We start from the raw sequence: 9,954 nt of genomic DNA, 5'->3' as shown, positions 1-9,954 counted from the left end.
AAACCGTCTTTTTACTAGCATCTTTAGCACAGCATGGTGCACAATTTGAAGCAAATTGCGTCCTGTGGAAAGCAAACAATGATGTGACAATACCTTTTTCAGTTTTATTTAATATTGCCATTTGTAGCATAACTGTGTATACCGAGTCTCATGTCATATTGAAATGTATCTAATTATAATGACATCATTTGACACTTCATTCCTTTACACTCCTATAATAAACAAAAATGTGCCTCTCTTGGCGACCTGTTTTTAATTACAGATACAAGTGTTTTTTTAAGCCAAGGTTTTGGAAAATATGAACTAATCTAGAAATTGAGCCAGTGCTTTGATGACCAAAGTGGATTCATTTTCAGGCTGTTGGAGCATTACATAACACAAACATGTTCCATCTCAAACAGCTCATCTGATAGATTGCCGGTGGCAGGTGGGAGTGGCGGCACAGGCTGTATTGTCACCCACAATTGTACATATGTTTGATCTCTATTATAGTTGTATGGAAATTATTTGAAGAAAGGTTTCAAGGACAAGCCCCTGCAGCCTCCGTTTGCACAATCGTTTCCTTTTATCAACCGTATGAAGAAATACATGTGAGGAATTAAAATACATGGTACTTCACCGTAGATCTTCTTCAAAATTTTGGAATGAAGAATAGAGATCTAGGATTTCTAAAAGGACACGATCTTGTTATACAAATGTCTAGATTGAGTATATTGAAAGAATTGTTCTTCGATTGCCCGTCTTTGTACTGCATATCAGCCATGTTTTATGTATTTCAGTGTTGTTATTCATCAATTTCAATTTTAACTCGATAAGAAACAGCCCTAGTTTTCTTCATATTTTGAGTTCCCAATTTTTCTTTTCATTTTCCTTCTGATATACCGTATATACTGGCGTATAAGACGACTTTTTACCCCCTTAAAATAATGGCTACAGTGGGGGGTCATCTTATACGCCAGATATACAGCGGTGACTACAATATGTTACCAAAAACCGCAGATTCGGGGAGGAGGGGACCTGTTCCTGACCTTAGGAGGGGTGGTGCCTCCTCCCCGGACCTACGGAGGCTGTGATTGGCTGACGAACGCCGCTCAACCAATCACAGCCACTGTAATGTTCCAGCCATTTAAAATGACTGAAACATTAAAATCCAGCCCTGGCCAGTGCAGCTGTAGCACTGGCCATTGGCTGGAGCTGGGTGACCTCACTGGATCACCCTCCCCCAGCTCCAATGCTCTGATTGGAGAGATCGGCTTTGTGACCGATTTCTCCAATCACAGTGGACCTGTTGCCGGTGACCGCCCCCGTCATCGTCCCTGCAGCACGCCAGCACACACAGTGAGTGTACACAGTGCACTTCAGCCCAGATCGAGCATCAGCTAGATCATGCACAGCGCATAAAATCATTACAGAATCAGTGTAATCAATGACATTCCAGAATCTGATGCACACACTGCGTTATTTGTGATCATACAGGTGGTAACTCAGGATCAGTAATGTATTCTACTCCAGAGCTAGACTCACTATTCTGCTGGTGCAGTCACTGTGTACATACATTACATTACTGATCCTGAGTTACCTCCTGTATTATACTCCAGAGCTGCACTCACTATTCTGCTGGTGCAGTCACTGTGTACATACATTACATGACATCCTGTATTATACCACAGTGCAATGGCAGGGCGACAAGCTCCGGTCCCATGCTGTTATGAGACCGGAGCATGGGACCCGGAAGTTGCCGCGCTGCCATTGCACTGTACGAAAAGCATCCCGATCCGCCGCCGCCGCTGCCCTCCGCGATCTGCCACCTGTCTCCCCGATCTCCTGCCCGCACCCTCACCCCCACACCTCCCGATCCGCTGCCGCCCTCCATCTGCCACAGTGCCACCGCTCCCCCCAATCTGCTGCCCGGCCCCTCACCTCCGTGCAGCAGATCGGAGGGAGCGGTGGCACTATGACAGATGGACAGTGAGTATATCCCAAATTCTATATTTTTAGGGCAGAAGTTGGGGGTCGTCTTATACGCCCAGTCGTCTTATACGCCTGCATATACGGTAGTACTTTGAGGCTTTGATATTTTTGTCTGATGAATCTGGTATTTTTATATGGCACTATTTTAGGGTGCATTCAATGTATTGTATTCTATTAACTTTTATGCTATCATTTGATTGTAGGTTTACATTGCTCATCTTCCAAAATAAATTATAGTACAGTAAAGCACAACTCCAGTGCTTTTTATTCCACCGCTGGAGTGGTGCTTTTAATATAGGGTCTCTGCCCCGATCTTATACTTACCCTTCGACATTTTTACTTTTTCCCAACGCAGCTCCCCTTGGTCTTAATCAGTTTGTGACCTGCTGGTTGCTCTAGTGTTTTAAAGGAGGGCGCCGGAGGTCACAACTCAATACAAGTCTATGAGACCTTCATTTTGACTCTAGAAAACGTGCATTGAGAACTTGTAACTTTAACTTATGACTTCCTAACACAAAATGGCGCTAAGGGACCGAGCTGAGATAAAATGCTGAACTGTGAATATAACAGTAGGGGCACGGATCTTAGATTAAAGGGAATCTGTCAGGTCCCATATGCATTCTAACCAAGATGCAGGTTGATGTGTGGCCTAGCAACCGTTTTTTACCCATCCCTGTATTGTAATAGTGTGTAATATGACTGTTTAAAAATATGTTTTATTACTTACATGTTCCCTATAAAAATGTGTCCAGCCAGGTACAACTATGCAGCTGGAGATTGGAATCCGCAGCGCAGGGTGGCACAAGCTTTCTGGGCCCCCACTCTGCAAATTACAGTCCGCAGTCACCTCAGAAAATGGCATGTTCATAGAAGTGCCATCTTCTGGCGCTGTATCCAACTCTTCCAGCGGCCCTGGTGGCGCGTGGCACGCTGGGTAATAAGGGGTTATACCAGCTTTGTTTTACCAGCTGGCATTAAGCCCGAGATGTCAGGCCAAGTTTGACCCGACCATTAAGAATCTCCAATAAAGGGTTAAAAAAAGACACCACACAGAGGAAAGATACTTTATTAGATATAAATACACAGACACCCTTAGGGACGCCATCTTTATTACTCCCTCTCACCCCTCCACGATCCTGGTCTTCTGTCTTCTTTCTTCTGTCTTCTTCAACCGATGCAGCTCTACTATATAAGAAAGCAGAGGGGGAGGAAGAACGCTTTTGCTTCCCGTGCTGTCGAATCACTCAGTGAGTGAGCAGAGGCTGCGGGTTGGTAAGTGGTGACATGACCACTGCCACCATTGCCATAGTAACCTAATGAATGTGTTACTATAGCAACGGGGATCTCATATCACCTGATTTCTGGTGCAGTTATTCACCGGCTGCATTGCAGTGTGTGGCAGCTAATCCCTGCATGTGGGCTGACTCTGTAAAAAGTGCCAACATGCAGGGAATGGGAGCCAAGCATGTGACCGAGCAACTTGCTGGTACACGGCATTCGCCAAGTATACCGAGTACTGAGATGCTTGGGCGAGCATCTTGTACCGGCGAGCATGCTGACCCTACAGGACCTTGCATGATGTCATAGTCATGTGACCAGTCTATAGCCAATGAGATAATACAACATTCACACATGACTGGTCACATGCTATGATGTCACGGAAGGTCCTTTGGTTACCGGGCAGGCACAGCGATGATCGCACTCGACAGCAGAAGCGGCGAGAGATAGAGTCTGCAGGACATGTCGTTGGACCTGTAAGTATAGTGACATTGCTTATTATTAACTATATTCTTTATTTATAGCTCCCCGCCCCATCCCATAACTGTAAAGTCCAAGATCGGTGATCGGACGCAAGATCGCGTTATCTCGATTCTGATCTCGATCTTTACAAAATGATCGGGCGAGTCTCCCCGATCCTGACCATCGGGGGGATTGCCCATCACTATTGATAAAATGTATAAGCTTAATAAAATAATGACACTTGATGTAAACAGGCATATATCCTTCTAAAGTGCAAATGCAGTTCGGTATATACAATTCTAATAAATAATCGGCTTATATCCTTATATAAAGTACAAATGCAGTTTGGTATATTTAATGATGATAAATATGCACAAATACGAACGCTTATAGCTTTCTAAAGTGCATATGCTATTAAAAAGGACAAAACGTCATTATAAAGTGCATATGCAAATAGAGAAGATGATAAGATTGAACTCTAAATATTAGTAATATTTCATTGTTATAAAAATTGCATGAAAACTTGTATCTTTGTGGGCCATGTTATTTCACACATTAGCACCTATCAGGATTAAGATGGTATGTTTTCTAATAAGAAAGGAAATGTCCAAAAAAGTTATTGTCAAATTGCAACAGGACTAAGATCAAACAAAAATTACCTTATCAAGCACACTTACAAATCTATAATGCCAAATACGATCAATTGTTTTAGCACCATATGCTTAATCAATATCAATATAGCCCCTTATTATGTTCCCAAATATATGTAACAACAAAAATATTCTCTCCAGTATGAAGACTACAACGCGAAACGCGCGTTTCGCAAACTGCTTTCTCAGAGGGGGTAGTTTCACAAGCTGCAATTTTTAGAACAATTAAATATTACTAATATTTAGTGTTCAATCTTATCATCTTCTCTATTTGCATATGCACTTTATAATGATGTTTTGTCCTTTTTAATAGCATGTGCACTTTTGAATGATATAGGCTTTTTTTGCATATTTATCATATTTAAATATACCAAACAATATTTGCACTTTATATAAGGATATAAGCCTGTTTACATCAAGTGTCATATTTTATTAAGCTCATGCACTTTATTAATAGTATGTGGACACAGGTGTATGTATTACAAGATAGTCACTAAGATAAATTAGTCAATGGGCACTCTTAGCTCAATGTGCCTGCCCTTGTCATGTTGCAGTTGCTATGCAGTTTTAGGCCAGGCATTACCGGCATGGGAGACTGGCTGGGAATTCCTGGTTAATGTAAATATAGGCCCTTGTGCCATCTAGTGTCCATTTGAGATAACAGCATGCTCCAATGTAAATAATCTGAATCTTGCTGCACAAAGCACATTTTTTACCTAACTGGGGCGGTACAAGGAAAAATAGTTTTTTACCTGTGCTTTTTATAGGGTTATTATTATTTTGATTGACCCCCCCTGTTCGCAATAATTAGTCCCATGTTTTACTAAGGATTTTCCCTTTGCTTTTCTATTCATGCATTGTTTTCTATTAAAAAAAAAAAAATCCAAAATAAAGACATAAAAATATTTTGAAAAATATAAATGTGTAGAGTATAATTTTTTGTAGGAATATTGTGTTATTTAGACTCTGTTAATAGGGTAACAATTTGATTTTTTGACTAGGGCCTTCTGTTATTGCACCATTTTACTAGCCCTGCAAGAAGGAGAGATATAAAGTTTTTCTTGTAGCGTGGGACGAAAAGGATGAACAACCATTAATCACCGTTGGCCTAAATGCGTATAAAATGAGTGTGATGAATCGCTCCCTTACAGTCATATCCTGACGTCTCTGATACATCAGAGTCAAGTGATACGATCCCGTCACTTCCACCAACACATGACGTTTCACCCTTTCTGGTGGTACGTAAGGTCAGCTTGGCACAATTTTACACAGACACTCCTCGTCCTGGCACAGGGAGGCATAGGGAGTGAGAGGGAGTGATCCATGCAACCTCTGGCATGGCATCACACTTGCTCCCAACCCGGACAGGCTGAGAGACCCCTTTCACTGGCCCTAGTGAAATAGAGCCCTGCCAGCCCAGTAGGAATGCCACCAGTTCATTAGATATAATCCAGATCCGATATCTGGATTTTGACCATGTAACCAGCCTAAATAATCTGTTAGAGTGGGGAAAGAACCTAGGAACTATGGTTTAGGGGGTATTTTATGATGTTTTTTTTAGCTAGAAATGGAAATCAGCTTACTTGTTACTGGGAATATTTTCATTTGCTTTCTGATGGAATAATTGAAATATTTCTCTATATGTGCCCTGTGAAAATAACAAAAAAATGTGTAGTTAAAAAAAATATAAAAAAGTAATAAATGCAAAAAGTATAGTTTTGTTTTATAATAAAAAATACCATATTCAGCCACTATTCAGTATAAGACTTCTTGTCAGGTTAATACCTCAACTGAAAATAAAAAAGAGAATAGCTGATTCCTTCATTCTTTTTGCCCTTCAGATGGCCAGAGTGCTGGTACATGCTGGGCCGTTAAATGCTATATCATTTGTGCTGAAGTAAAGTAGATTACATTTACAATTTATATTGACAACATACTTGGGCAAAGTTATAAAGATGTAGTATAAAAGGAAGGACACCTAATGCAGTAGGCAAAAAATATACAGACTAACTGTAGTAAAGTGAGAATCATATAAAATATTCCATTGCAAATTATATGTTAAAATATGTTGAGTAGATCTTCACTAGATATTTTCATCAGCTCTCTATTGGAATTGGATTGATAGAGAATGGCAATTTGATTATTCAAATACTTGTATCACGAAATGTGTGCAGTTGTCAAAAAAATAGCTGACCTCAAATTAATAATGGGTGCAGGATCTTCATTAATAGTTTTCTCTGTGAACTGAAAAATATAGATGAAAATGTGTAGATGGATGCACTCCTAAGCAATATTCTGATCTAATAGTGAAGGTTTAGGGATACAGAGGCAAGAAGAAGCCACCACTATCAAGTTATAAAAAGCTTCAGTGTCCACAAGCCTAAACGACAACATTTCCAGGACCATCAGTCTAGAAATTTGGCCACTTAGTTTTTGGGCCTGAGGATGGGTGACTGTGTATTTCCCCTTGCGTTCTAAGGCTTGGGGTTATGGACAGCTGAACTTTGCACTTGAAGAAGGAAGTGTATGTGGTTGCTGATGGTGTTTCCAAATGTGCAAAGACAGGTGTAGATATCTAACGGTTTTCTGTGGTTTGTTAACATGATCATTAGTTGATTTGAATGGCTCAAAAACAAATCAGGTAAGATAAAGGGGTCCTTCAAGATTTCAGCCTGCCTCTGATTGGCTAAAAATCCCTGAGCAAGTTCCTTTTGTTCATTAACCAACCTACTGCAGCTAGCAATCATTTGATCAGTGCATATAATATATCTTCAAGCCCTTTCATGGCTTACATATTCTGATTATGCAATTTGGCAACATTTGGTCGGCACTCAGTCATAAAGGGTTGTATTATTCGTGGATCCAGTCTGCTCATAGAGTCAAAACATTTCCTGACCAGCGACTCAACATCATTAGACCGATCTTATACATTTATCCAGTCCAGCAGTGACACATTGAACAGTGGGTTATCCTGTGCCATAAGCTCCTCTGATGGATCCACGGACTGCATAATCTCTTGATCTTTAAGATTGTCATGTACTTACTGTGACATGTGTTCTCCAGATGTGGAAAGAGAAGCAAATTAAGGAGTATTTTTCAGTTTTGTTTCATCATATTGCACCATGTCAGTTGTCTTCTCAGCCTTCAATCTCTCCATCCATAGAAGACATCAGTCGATCTAAGCACAACCTATAGCTATGACGAATCAGGCACTCTAGCAGCGGGATCTTGGCCATGACAGAAACAGCGGTTCCTAAATTTGTTAACTTTATCTTCATATTATTTACAGACTGGATATACATTGAATAGACATTATGAACTTATCAATTAGCAAACTTGAAAAGCAGCTTTTGGTATGAATGTGTAAAATCTTCTAGGTTGGCCATAATGGCAGCCCAGCCTTAATGCTCATCATGAACCAGACCTTCACAAAAGGAACAAAGCTTCTTGGCTACTTCATACATTTCCACTGCAAGCTGTGTCCTCTAGGCAACAGTGTGAAATATAGCAGGCATCATAAGAAACTCTTCAACCTTTAATTCCATTTCATTCTCTGCAGAAAACATAGTCCTAGGAATAACCAGAGGCCATTCACATAATATAATTTCTTTATTGAACAGGAATATAGGATTGGTGTCGGTATCAGCGCTGTATCTGCACACCCTCCTGTCAGGTGCCATAAATTCTCCCCCATTCACGAAAAGTAACTGGTGCTGAACAGAAATGTTGTACTTGGATGGCATGTTTAAGGTCAGTCAATGTCTGAACGCCAAGTTCAGTTTCCAATGTAAGGGTGATTCCTGTGTTTACCAGAAACACATGCAGCTTCATGATGATGGCTCTATGTTCCTCTGCTCCCTTCTTTACACTTTATTTAGCTAATTTAGAAACCAGACATGGTGCGGTCGCCACTCGGGAAGAACCTCTTGTTATTGTTGTTGTTGACGACTCAGCATCGCTCGGGATGCTTGTTTCCGGCGGCGGCTCTAGCATCACAAGAATGAGGGGAGATCTCGCGGTGATGGAGACGCAGGTCAGGAAATGTTTTGACTTTATGAGCAGACTGGATCCATGAATAATGTAACCCTTTTTGGCTGAGTGCCGACAAAATATTGCCATATTGGATTATCAGAATATGAAAGCCATCAAGTTGCTTGAAGATAGACTATTTGCACTGGATTGCTAGCTGCAGTAGATTAGATAATGAATAAAAAGAACTTTCTCAGGGGATTTTAGCCAATAAGAAGCGGGCTAAAAACTTGAAGGACCTCTCTGTGTTACCTGATTTGTGTTTGAGCCATGCAAATCAACTAAAAACAGCTGCAGGGCAGGAGGCATCTGCACCTGTGTCCTGGATAGGGAATGGGCAAAAATGTAGCACAGGAGAAGAGGCAGTGGTGTCACCGGGTGTTTGGATATCATGCCTGTTGCGGGGGGATCGGCAGATTAGGACCAGGGGGTATATATCCTAATCGCCAGTCGGGGCCCACCGTGCTCCAGATGACAAGGGAGCTGCTGGCACCTGAGGGTTAGGCGGAGACTATAGAGCTGGATGGCTCTGAGATAACCCAGGAAGTCTGGGAACCGGTCACGTGTGTTGGGACACGTCAGACCGGACGACAACCCGATTAGCGTTTTGGTGCACCTAGCGCTACACCAACCACGTGTGCAGGAAACATGTCAGGCCGGGTGGTAACCAGGTAGCGTTGACCGGAAGACCGACACGAAAGCGCCCTGTCGGCCACGTGTGTAGGACACGTCGGGCCGAGCGGTCCTCTGATTAGCGTTTCTGGCCACCTCTCGACTGGCCACGTGTGTGTAGGACACGTCAGGCCAGATGGGTACACCAGTAGCGTTGACCGGGAAGCCGAGGAGGATAAGGAACACCCTGTTAACTCCACAGGGGTCTTGGGGTACGCTGTCCGTGCACGTAGGGGCACAATTGGACAGGTGGCGCAGCAGGTGCGTTGTCCGTGTGCGTAGGGGGCACAATCGGACAGGTGGCGCAGCAGGTGCGTTGTCCGTGTGCGTAGGAGGCACAATCGGACAGGTAGCGCAGCAGGTGCGTTGTCCGTGTGCGTAGGGGGCACAATCGGACAGGAAGCACAGCAGCCGCAGCCCAGTTAACGCCACTGGGCTGCTATAGCAAGACTGTAACGGCAGGAGGGAAGCACGGCGCCTGACCCTGATGTGCCGAGCCACGAATCTTGGCGTGACAGGCACCGTTCGCCTAACCCTACCTACCGCTTCCCAACATAGGCTTATGCCGCAATGAGGCTCTAACATGGAGGTGTGCTCTGACTGAGCAAAAGTGAAGACTGCACACCTCCATGTTGTCTCCAGCCCCTTTTATAACCTGGGTCCGCCCCAAACCCAGGGTGGAACCACCAAGGTCCAATAGCAGAGTGCCATGTCATCAGTGACGTCACATGCGACCTATTCGGAACCGCCACGTCATTGATGACTTCATGGCAGCCACGCCCCAAACACTTCACCAGTCATCGTCTGACGACCAATACTGAGGTGCCAGATCATAGGGGCGGGCCTCTGCGAGCCAGTCCGGAGTTGCCACGTCATCAGGACACCTGACACC

At 43.0% G+C, this 9,954-nt stretch overlaps 1 pseudogene; it reads right to left on the bottom strand.

Annotated features, from left to right (window-relative positions):
- Positions 1 to 6,835: 6,835 nt before the first annotated feature.
- LOC142312753 (RB1-inducible coiled-coil protein 1 pseudogene) lies at positions 6,836 to 8,192 on the bottom strand (annotated as a pseudogene).
- Between the last annotated feature and the right edge of the window lie 1,762 nt (positions 8,193 to 9,954).

Source organism: Anomaloglossus baeobatrachus, chromosome 5 (assembly GCF_048569485.1).
Source record: "Anomaloglossus baeobatrachus isolate aAnoBae1 chromosome 5, aAnoBae1.hap1, whole genome shotgun sequence".
Classification (NCBI taxonomy): domain Eukaryota; kingdom Metazoa; phylum Chordata; class Amphibia; order Anura; family Aromobatidae; genus Anomaloglossus; species Anomaloglossus baeobatrachus.
Note: the sequence above shows the minus strand (reverse complement) of the source record. Positions and strands in the feature narration are given on the sequence as shown.